The 12001-nt window shown below is 47.5% G+C and overlaps 1 protein-coding gene and 1 long non-coding RNA gene across 2 annotated transcripts in view; both read right to left on the bottom strand.

Annotated features, from left to right (window-relative positions):
- Positions 1-12001, bottom strand: part of LOC144687883 (uncharacterized) — a 379008-nt gene that overhangs the window by 27210 nt on the left and 339797 nt on the right. The gene's annotated exons all lie outside the window — the stretch shown is intronic.
- The window catches only part of LOC144687240 (seizure 6-like protein), a 148714-nt gene that overhangs the window by 15470 nt on the left and 121243 nt on the right, over positions 1-12001 (bottom strand). The gene's annotated exons all lie outside the window — the stretch shown is intronic.

The raw sequence follows: 12001 nt of genomic DNA, 5'->3' as shown, positions 1-12001 counted from the left end.
AATTCTGCCGGAGCGTCTCCTGGTTTCCTGTCATTGTTCCGATAGAAGAGTGTCAGTGGAAATCCACCCACCACCACCCCCCCAAAAAAAAAGGGACAGAGAGCCAACCTAACTGGTTTGTGCTGATCTCCGCCAATATTAATATGGGCAGTTCTGCTGGCTGGAAGTCCAACAGGAGAAGGCTGCACAATTTCCCGGCCAAGCGTCATGGCAAGTACAGAGCTAATGCGAATCATGCTGTTGGTTCCAAGGACTCAGCTGATAAAGCTACAGCGCTAGCGATGAGCTGAGCCTTACAGGTGAAGTACCATTGATGACATGAGCTAACTTGCCTTATCTTAGGCTTGCAACACCTGCTGGCCGCGGATTCAGGACGACACGAGCCAGGGGACTTACCTTAGCCCCTTTTTTGGAGAATGTGGATGAAGTTGTGGATGAGGACAAGCCTGAGTTTGGCTGCAATGCCCATGAGCCCACAGGGACCACCCGACTGGAAAGCAAGGATGTAGGGGGCTTCGAGATGTGGTTAAAAAAAACGCTTTATAATGAACATATATAAACGCAAGTCTTTCTTTTTTGACCCCAGCCGCCTGCCTACTCTCCACTTTTCTTTTTCTCCTACTCCCCTTTAAAGGGCTTCTCAAAAACGTGAGACATTTACAAGGTAAAAGGTGTTTTATTAATACAACCAGCTGTTAAGTTGCTCAGCAACGCACTGGGTAGCCCCTTTATCCGCTAAGCTTTGCGAAAGCTGGTCGGCTCAAGTTCTAGGAAAAGACTGTTCGATATCCCTTTAAAATAAGGCCTGTTTTCTTAATCCTTACAACCTTTGTTAATGCATGTGCTCGCTGTATTTTTTTCCCCTTGTGTTTGAGGGATGCTGCGGTGACAGCAAGGCCAACAGGCCACAGGCTCCCTCATCCCTGGTGCCAACGTTTTGCATAAATCAGCCACAAAGAAATGACAGGAGGTGACAGGAGTCTCATTTACTTCCCTCTTCTCCGAGTTGCTGCCATCCGCTTCACCATCTGGATAAGCAGGTCACAGCGATGGAAGTTAAACCTGAATGACAGGCTGTCACGGGAGCGCAAACCCCACCGCCATCTGGCGGGTACGGCCGTCTTGTCAACACTTGGCACGATGGAGCACGTTTACCTGGAGTCAACAGTGGGCTGGAGGGTGACCTTAGACTTCTGTACCTTTGACCAGCAGAATGACCTTGGCTTTAATCAAAGATGACGGGGGTGGTGGGGGAGGGGTTTGGTGACGGACTGCAGTTGAAGATTTGGCTTCTGGTCCTGGAGACTGTGAAATGGCCTGGGTGCGAGTGAAGACCACACTCGGACGGACAGGCAGTCACATGTGGCTGCTTAGATGGATAGTGTGGAGAAGGGCTACATTCCAAAGGAAAAAGTTATTTTTTAACATAAATTTGACAAAACCTTGGGTTTTGGGTCATGGTAACAATACTGCTATTTTTTTTTTCCCCCAGAATGATTCGATAAATCCACATTTCCCAGCAAGGATCAGTACTCCCTGAAAACTCAGCTTGTAAAACCGCAGGCACGCAGCCTGTGCTTCTGTGTGCAGGAGCTGCATTAGGTTATTTTCATTGCTGAAAGTCTACAGTTTGCAAAGACAACTGTGCCTTAAATGCCTCATGGTGGAGGGGGGGTGTTGACGCCCAGGTACATAGTGAGTTATTATGACAGGTGACCAAAAGCTCGTTCGAAGAGGTGGATTTTAACAAGGGTCTAAAAAGAGGAGGGAGAAGTAGAGAGACACAGAGAGATTTTGGGGAGGGGATTCCACAGCTTAGGGCCTAGGCAGCTGAAGGTATGGCCACCAATAGTTGAGCAATGAAAACTTAGGGATGTGCAAGGTGCCAGAGTTGGGGAAGTGCTGAATTCTCAGGATGTTGTTGGGTTGGAGGAGATTCAACAGGTAGGGCAGGGCGAGATTATGGCAGGGCGGGGAGGACAAGGATGAGTATAGAGGAGAGTGCGAGAGGTGGAGCCCGAGCCAGGCATTCAGCAGCACCTAGGGGAGAGTGCGAGAGGAGGACCCTGGGACAGGCAGTCAGCAGTACCTAGAGGAGAGTGCGAGAGGAGGACTCTGGCACAGGCAGTCAGCAGCAACTAGAGGAGAGTGCGAGAGGAGGACCCTGGGACAGGCAGTCAGCAGCACCTAGAGGTGAGTGTGAGAGGAGGATCCTGGGACAGGCAGTCAGCAGCAACTAGAGGAGAGTGCGAGAGGGGGACCCTGGGACAGGCAGTCAGTAGCACCCAGAGGAGAGTGTGAGAGGAGGACCCTGGGACAGGCAGTCAGTAGCACCCAGAGGAGAGTGTGAGAGGAGGACCCTGGGACAGGCAGTCAGCAGCACCTAGAGGAGAGTGTGAGAGGAGGACCCTGGGACAGGCAGTCAGCAGCACCTAGGGGTGAGTGCGAGAGGAGGACCCTGGGACAGGCAGTCAGCAGCACCCAGAGGAGAGTGCGAGAGGAGGACCCTGGGACAGGCAGTCAGCAGCACCTAGAGGAGAGTGCGAGAGGAGGACCCTGGGACAGGCAGTCAGCAGCACCTAGAGGAGAGTGCGAGAGGAGGACCCTGGCACAGACAGTCAGCAGCATCTAGAGGAGAGTGCGAGAGGAGGATCCTGGGACAGGCAGTCAGCAGCACCTAGAGGAGGGGGTGAGAGGAGGACCCTGGGACAGGCAGTCAGCAGTACCTAGAGGAGAGTGCGAGAGGGGACCCTGGGACAGGCAGTCAGTAGCACCCAGAGGAGAGTGTGAGAGGAGGACCCTGGGACAGGCAGTCAGCAGCACCTAGAGGAGAGTGTGAGAGGAGGACCCTGGGACAGGCAGTCAGCAGCACCTAGAGGAGAGTGCAAGAGGAGGACCCTGGGACTGGCAGTCAGCAGCACCTAGAGGAGAGTGCAAGAGGAGGACCCTGGGACAGGCAGTCAGCAGCACCTAGAGGAGAGTGAGAGAGGAGGACCCTGGGACAGGCAGTCAGCAGCACCTAGAGGAGAGTGAGAGAGGAGGACCCTGGGACAGGCAGTCAGCAGCATCTAGAGGAGAGTGTGAGAGGAGGACCCTGGGACAGGCAGTCAGCAGCACCTAGAGGAGAGTGCGAAAGGAGGACCCTGGGACAGGCAGTCAGCAGCACCTAGGGGTGAGTGTGAGAGGAGGACCTTGGGACAGGTAGCCAGCAGCACCTAGAGGTGAATGCGAGAGGAGGATCCTGGGACAGGCAGTCTGCAGCACCCAGAGGAGAGTGCGAGAGGAGGATCCTGGGACAGGCAGTCAGCAGCACCTAGAGAAGGGGGTGAGAGGAGGACCCTGGGACAGGCAGTCAGCAGCACCTAGAGGAGAGTGCGAGAGGAGGATCCTGGGACAGGCAGTCAGCAGCACCTAGAGGAGAGTGCGAGAGGAGGACCCTGGGACAGGCAGTCTGTAGCACCGAGCACCTAACATCACAGGAGAAACATAAGTTCATTGGTTGGTGGGAAACTGATGTTATGGAGTGTCATCAAGTAACTGAGAATTAGAAAAGCACATTCTTTTTAAAAGAAGTTTTTACTTACATCAGGTAAGAAACACAAGCAATAGGGAAATAAAGTTAAGTTGAGGCCAGGTAAAATCAAGTTGCATAAGTAACCCAAAGTAAGATAGTAAAGTAACAGCACTGTGGGTGTACCTACACCACATGGACTGCAGCGGTTCAAGAAGACAGCTCACCACCACCTTCTCAAGGGCAACTAGGGATGGGCAATAAATGCTGGCCCAGCCAGCGAAGCCCACATCTCATTGCGTCATAGAGTTTACAGCACGGAAAGAGGCCCTTCAGCCCATCGTGTCCACACCATCAAGCCCCTATCTACACTAATCTCATTTTACAGCACATGGCCTTGAATGCTACGGCATTTCAAATGTTCATCTCAATACTTCTTAAATGTTGTGCGGGTTCCCGCCTCTACTATCCTTTCAGTCAGTGATATCATCTTGTGAATGAATAAATAAAAAATAAATAAATAAAGTTAATGCAAGGGAAGTAAATTGAAGCCATGGGAGGGAAGCTCGGTCATGTGGAATGTGCGTCCTGTAATATGTGGGAAGTTGTGGGTGTTACCAGTATCCTAGACGGCCACATGCGCAGGAAGTGTCACCAGCTGCAGAACCTTGAGCTCCGGGTTTCGGAGCTCGAGCGGCAGCTGGGGTCACTGTGGCGCATCCGCGAGGTGAGAGCTACGTGGATAGTGTGCTCAGAGAGGTGGTCACACCGCAGCTTAGGAGCCTGGAGGCAGAAACGGAATGGGTGATTGCAAGGCAGTCGAAGAAAACTAGGCAGGTAGTGCAGAAGTCCCCTGGGGGTCCCACTCACCCATCGGCTTTCCATTTTGGATACCAGTGAGGGCATTGGTTCCTCGGAGGAGTGCAGTTAGAGCCAATTTTGTGGCACCACAGGCAGCTCTGCTGTACAGGAGGGGAGAAAGAAGAGGGGAAGAGCAGTAGTAACAGGGGATTCATTAGTTAAGGGGATAGACAGGTGTTTCTCTGGCCGTAGATGTGACTCCAGGATGGTATGTTGCCTCCCTGGTAGCAGGGTCAAGGATGTCACAGAGTGGTTGCAGGACTTTCTTCTTGGGGAGGGCGATCAGCCAGAGGTCGTGGTCCATGTGGTATCAATGACTGAGGAAAGAGGATGAGGCCCTGAAAGCAGACTCTAGGCAGCTAGGTAGGAGATTGAAAAGAAGGACCTCGAAAGCAGTAATCTCAGGATTACTCCCAGTCCCACGTGCAAGTGAGCATAGAAATAGGAGAACTGAGCGATTAAACATGAGGCCGGAAAGCCAGTGCAGGAGGGAGGGCATCAGATTTCTGGGGCCGGTTCTGGGGAAGGTGGGACCTGTGCAAGCCGGACGGTTTACATCTGAACAGGAGTGGGACAAATATCCTCGCAGGGAGAGTTGCTAATGCTATTGGGGAGGGTTTAAACTGGATTGGCAGGGGGATGGGAACCTGAGGGCAATTTTAGAGCAAGGAACGGGAGATGGAGAATTAGTGAGTGAAAGACAGAAAAAGCACAGGTTAAAAAGTGTACAGCACAGGAATTTGGCAGTGTTAAATGGTATATATGTAAATGCAAGGAGTGTAGCAAATAAAGCTGATGAGCTGAAGGCAACATGATATTGTTGCTATAATGGAAACTTGGCTTAAAGAGGGGCAAAAATGGCAGCTCAAAATCCCTGGAGACAGAATTTTCTGAGAAGATAGGGAGGTGGATTAAAAAGGTGGGCGTGTGGCATTATTGGTTAAAGAATCAATTACAGCTGTGAGGAGGGATGATATACTAAATAAAGGACCGAATGAGGCCTGTGGGTTGAGCTCAGAAACAAAAAAGGGGCAGCCACGCTGCTAGGGGTGTACTATAGGCCCCCAATTGGTGGAAGGGAGTTAGAGGAGCAAATGTGTAGGCAGATTTCTGAGTTCAAAAACAATAGGGCAGTAATCGTTGGGGACTTCAGCTATCCCAATATCAATTGGGATATGAACAGTGGAGGGCACAATGGGAGCAAAATCTTGAGCTGCATTGAAGAGAACTTTTTTAGCCAGCACGTAGCAACCCCAACGAGAGGGGCTGCAATTCTAGATTTAGTCTTAGGAAATGAAGCTGGGCAAGTGGATGAAGTAGCAGTGGGGGACCATTTTGGAGATAGTGACCATAATACAGGTTAGATTTAGCATCATTATGGAAAAGGACAAAGATAGAACAAGAGTAAAAGTTTAAATTGGGGGGAAGACAAATTTGACAAAGCTGAGAGGTGAGCTGGTGAGAGTGGACTGGGTACAGCTATTGGAAGGGAAAACAGTGTCAAATCAGTGGGAGGCATTCAAAGGCAAAATTCTACGGGCATTTTAGACATGTCCACACCAAGGAAAAGGGTGTCTTTTTTTTATTCATTCATGGGATATGGGCTTCGCTGGCTGGGCCAGCATTTACTGTCCATCCCTAGCTGCCCTTGACAAGATGGTGGTGAGCTGTCTTCTTGAACCGCTGCAGTCCATGTGCTGTAGGTACACCCACAGTGCTGTTAGGGAGGGAGTTCCAGGATTTTGACCCAGTGACAGTGAAGGAACGATGATATATTTCCAAGTCAGGATGGTGAGTGGCTCGGAAGGGAACATCCAGGTGGCAATGTCCCATCTACTTGCTGCCCTTGTCCTTCTAGATGGTAGCGGTCATGGGTTTGGAAAGTGCTGTTGAAGGAGCAAATCTAGAGGCCCCTGGTTATCCAAAAGCAACCAGGCAAAGAAACAGCAGAACAAGAAAGCTTATGACAGTCACAAAAGACTTAATACTGCAGAAAGCCTAGAGGAGTATAGAAAGTACAGGGGTGAAGTAAAATGGAAATTAGGAAAGCAAAGAGAGGATACAAAAAAATATTGGCAGGTAAAATCAAAGAAAATCCTAAGATGTTTTACCAGTACATTAAGAGCAAGAGAATAACTAAAGAAACTTAGGGCCTATCAGAGAGGTACATGGTAACTTGTGGGGTTGATGCAGAAGATGTGGGCAGGCTTCTCAATGAGTACTTTGTCTCTGTCTTCACTAAGGAGAGGGATGATGCTGACATTCTAGTTAAAGAGGAGGAATGTGAAATATTAGAGACAATAAGCATAGTGAGAGAGGAAGTATTGGGGAGTCTGGCATCCTTGAAGGTGGATAAATAACCAGGGCCGGATGGATTGTATCCCAGGCTGTTTAAGAAAGCCAGGGAGGAAATAATGAATGCTCTGAGGATCATTTTCCTGACTAGATACAGGCGAGGTCCCAGAGCATTGGAGATCTGCAAACATTGTACCATTATTTAAAAAGGGTGCGAGGGGGATAGACCAGAAAATCATAGGCTGGTCAGTCTGATTTCGGTGGTGGGCAAATGATTGGAAACAATTCTGAGAGACAGGATGCACTGTCACTTAGAAAGACACAGATTGATCAGGGACAGTCAGCATGGCTTTGTTAGGGGAAGATCGTGCCTTACTAACTTAATAGAATTTTTTGAGGAAGTAACAAGGAATATTGATGAGGGTAGTGCAGTGGATATTGTCTACATGGATTTCAGGAAGGCATTTGACAAGGTCCCACATGGCAGACTGGTCAGGAGAGTGAGATCCCATGGGATACAGGGGAAGGTGGTGAGTTGGATCCAAAATTGGCTCAGTGACAGGAAACAAAGGGTAATGCTCAATGGATGTTTTTGCGAATGGAAAACTGTTTCCAGTGGTGTTCCACAGGGCTCAGTGTTGGGGCCCTTGCTGTTTGTTGTATATATTAATGATTTAGACTTAAATGTAGGAGGCATGATTGGGAAATTTGCAGATGACAGAAAAATCAGCCGTGTAGTTGATAGTGAAGAGGATAGCTGTCGACTCCAGGTGATATCAATGGTTTGGTTAATTGGGTGGTGAAGTGGCAAATGGAATTCAATCCAGAAAAGGGTGAGGCCATGCATTTGGGGAGGGCAAACAATGCAAGGGAATACTCAATAAACGGGAAGTTATTGAGAGGGGTTGAGGAAGTGAGAGACCTTGGAGAGCATGTCCAGGTCCTTGAAGGTGGCAAGACAGGTGGACAAGGTGGTCAAGAAAGAATATGGAATGTTTCCTGAGGTGTTGAATACAAAAGCAGGAATGTAATGCTGGATCTGTATAAAACACTGGTACGGCCACAGCTGGAATTCTGTGTACAGTTCTGGTCACCACATTACAGGAAGGACATAATAGCTCTGGAGAGAGTGCAGAGGAGATTTACAAGAATGTTGCCAGGACTTGAAAATTGCAGCTATTTGAGGAGAGATTGGATTGGCTAGGGTTGTTTTCCTTAGAACAGAGGAGGCTAAGGGGTGACCTAATTGAGGTGTACAAAATTATGAGGGGCCTAGATAGGGTAGACAGGAAAGACCTGTTTCCCCTAGCTGAGGGGTCAATTACCAGGGGGCATAGATTTAAGGTGATTGGTAGAAGGATTAGAGAGGACATGAGGAGAAACTTTTTCACCCAGAGGGTGGTAGGCATCTGGAATTCACTACCTAAGTTGGTGGCTGAGGCTGAAACACAACTCATTTAAAAAATACCTGGATCTGCACCTGAAGCACTGTAACCTGCAAGGCTACCGACCAGGTGCTGGAAAGTGGGATTAAAATGAGCGGCTAGTTTCTTTTTTCTCTTTTTGGCCAGCGCAGACATGATGGGCTGAATGGCCACTTTCTGCACCGTAACTTTTCTGTGGTTCTATTGCTCATATTAAAATTTTAGCTGTCAGAAGAAGTGATTCACAGACAGGCGGTAAGAAAGCCTTGCGATCTGCTGAATGTAAAGCACTTTGGAATATCTCAAAGGTGCTTAAGCACAAGTTCTTTGTTTAACTGCATAAAATGGCCAACTCTGTCATCCCACTCTCCCAGGTAGCCCAGGTCAGAGAATAGGGCCTACATGGCTGCAGCTCTATCGCAGACTCCCCCCCAATTCAGTGATTCATTAACAAAATAGTGGACATCACCAATGGTACGGACAGAGAGACCATTCTGGATTCTTTAACACAGCATTTTTAAAATGACACTCATTCACTTCATGGTTTCCAGAGTGGGTAAGGGCCAGACGAGTTGCATCAATCGGTTCTGTCACATTACCACCATGTGCAAGCACCTGATTCCTTGTGAGTTTAACAGGGAATGCAGGAGAAAAATCTTTAATCCAGAGCGTAGTTAGAATGTGGAACTCGTTACCAGAGGAGCAGTTGAGGTAAGTAGCATTGATGCCTATAAAGGGGACCTAGATAAATAAGCACATGATGGAGAAAGGATTGAAGGTTATGTCGATCGGGTTAGATGGAGTGGGGTTGAAGAAGGCTCATTTGGAGCCTAAACAGCAGCAAAGACCAGTTGGTCTGAACAGCCTGCTTCTGTGCTGCAGTGTGTAATATTGACTGTCTGTCAAACACATTTTCTTGATTGAAGATAGAGTCCTTTTGTGTTGCGACTTGTCACAGATGCTGCACCTGCCACAAATGGAGACACAGCATGACACTTGAGTTGGGCAAATGATAAAGAACAAGGGTATCAGGATTGCTGAGGTACAAACAGCTTGGGCAGAGATCTCCGAATTGTTTTTGTAAGGTTCAATTTCTTTGAGTCGCCAGGAGATGGCAGCAAAAACCTTTTCACTGAATCACTCCGTGGCAGGAAGGTGCAGACTTGACAAAGCAGCCAGCGACTGCAGAAAAGTCATTGCATTCATTTTACATAGTGCCAGGTTTACTAAAATTCCCTATCTGCAGAAAAGTCATGGCATTCATTTTACATAGTGCCAGGTTTACTAAAATTACCTATTTTGCAGATGCCAGGGGATTTTTTGAACACTGCTTTATTTCTAACTTTCTTCATTCCTATTTAATTCTCTGTCACATTGCCTGACTTCGTCCCTGCCTCAATTCATCTGCTGCTGAACTCCTCACCCCTGGTCTTTGACCCCTGTAGACTTGACTATTCCAATGCAGTCCTGGCCAGTCTCTCATCTTCTACCCCTTTGTAAACTTGAGGTCATCCAAAATTCTGCCGCCCCTACCCTAAGTCCCACCAAGTCGTATTGACCCATTTAAATTCTCATCCTTGTTTTCAGATCTCTCCATGCTTCACCCCTCCCAAACTCTGTAATCTCTGCAGCCCAGCAACACTGATGGAGTGAAGCACTGTCAGAGGCGCCCTCTTTAGAAAGTGAGGTTAAACCAAGTCTGCTGCCTCGGGTGGATGTAAAAGACCCCCTTACACTGTTTCAACGAAGAGCAGGGGAGTTACTCCCGGTGTCCTGGCCAATGTTTATCCCTCAAGCAACAGCACAAAAACTGATTATTTGTTTATTATGCATTTCAGGTGAAGCTGGATTAGTACCTGAGGGACAAAGGAACAGGACTTTATGCTGATTGAGTTAGATAATGTAGCATTATCTAACTCAATATCGACCAGTTGAGCCAAGTGGCCTGCTTTTCTGCTGCAATTCAATATAATTATCACATTCCTGCCCGCAGGTTCTTGCTGTGCACGAATTGGCTTCTGTGTTTCCTAGGTGGCAACGGTAACTATAGGTTAAATGTGTCGCAAAGACATCCTGAGGTAGCGAAAGGTGCTATACAAGTGCAAGTCTTCATTGCTTTTAATTACTGCAGCATGTTGATGTGGGGCTGCGATGGCCACTTTGAAATGTTTTGTAACGTCCCTTCAGATATTTTATGAATAAAGTATATTTATCCCCCCCCCACAAAAAGATGCGAGACTTGCGGATATAGCTATTTCACCGAGGAATACCATTGCACCTTCTGTAACGATCATTCTGAAATGTTTGTAACGTTCCCTTTATTGCATTGAAGCACTTCAGGGGTGCAATGTGGTCCATGTAGAGAGCCTGAATGCAATTGCACTTTCTGCGCTCGCCATTTTGAAATGTTTTACGACGTTCTTTCAGATAGTTTATGAATAAAGTATATTTTTGCAAAAAAAAAGAAAAATTCACAGAGTCCAGACTGACTCTGGCAGACAGCTGATATTCTAAGGCCCAGTGCCTCAATTCTAGACCACCGTGTTAATCCAGCGCACCGAGTTACCTGTCCCTGGAAACTTCTTAATTACACAACATATTAATAATTGCTGCTTGAAATATGCTGCTCCAACAATTTCTGCACTATATTTGTCATATCATTTGAATAAATGTTTCAAAGATTTATGAACTTGCTCTCTCAGGGGGAGCTATTAAAACAGTCGTGTGCTTCGTAGCTTACGCTGTTGTTGATAGATGGTTGCAGTAACCTGTACTGCAGTCTCCCGCAGAGCATAGTGAGCTAATACAGTGACTAATAACCTGGGGTAGGTGGTGTGATTGCCAATATTCACGCTAGACAATGTGGCTGCAGGCAGTCTGCCTGACTTTCACTGCGACTCCATTCACAATAGGAGAGGGTTTAAATGAACAAAACTCAAAAAAAATGTGTTGTCCCACAGAATTCAAGGATGGTGTGAGAGACACAATAATAATTTATATTTATGTAGTGCCTTTAATGTAACAAAACTCCCATCACAAGCTAGGGGCACTATAAGACAAAATTGGACACAGAGTCACAAAAGACAATATCTGAGCAGGTGCCAAAAACTTGGCCAAAGAGTTGGTATTCGTAAGCATCTCAAAGGAGGGGAGAGAGGTCGAGTGGTCCAGGGAAGGGATTTTAGAGTTTTGAGGCCGAGCTGAATGCATAATCATCAATGGTGTAGTGATTAAAGTTGCTAATGCTTAAGAGCCAGAATTGGAGGAGTGCAGAGATCTCAGAGAGTTGGAGGAGATTACAGAGAATTTCAAAAATTCTGAATCCTTTTAAGTGAAGAAATTTCTCCTCATCTCAGTTTTAAATGGCCGTCTCTTTATTCTGAGATTGTGATGCTGGGTTTTGGATTCCCCACCTGGGGAAGCATTTTTACCTACCCTGCAAAGCCCCTTTATATGTTGCAATTGGACCATCTCTCATTCTTCTAAACCCAGAGAATATAGACCTAGTCGACTCAATCTCTCTTTATAGGATAATCCTCTCTTTCCAAGAAACAGCCCAATGAACCTTTGCTGCACTCCCTGTAGTGTAAGTATATTCTTCCTTTAGGTAATGAGACCAAAACTGCTCACAGAACTCCGGGGGAATAATTTCCCGGTCGGCGAGCGGGGGTGGGGCCTGCTCACCGACGCATAAAATGATGCGCGGTGACGTCGGGCGTGTGTCCTGATGTCACCGCGCATCATTTAGGTTTTCAGTTTGGCGGGTGCGTAACCAACTTGGCTGCATGTCCGCAACCAACTTGGCTGCATGCCTGCCAAACTGTCAAAGGCCTATTAAGGCCTGTTAAAAACTAATTTAAATAGTTAAATGAGCTGCCCGTCCAACCTTAAGGTTGGCGGGCTGGAGGAA

The sequence above is a fragment of the Cetorhinus maximus genome, chromosome 12, assembly GCF_964194155.1.
Source record: "Cetorhinus maximus chromosome 12, sCetMax3.hap1.1, whole genome shotgun sequence".
In the NCBI taxonomy this organism is placed as follows: Eukaryota; Metazoa; Chordata; class Chondrichthyes; order Lamniformes; family Cetorhinidae; genus Cetorhinus; species Cetorhinus maximus.
This window is presented reverse-complemented; position numbering and strand designations above follow the sequence as displayed.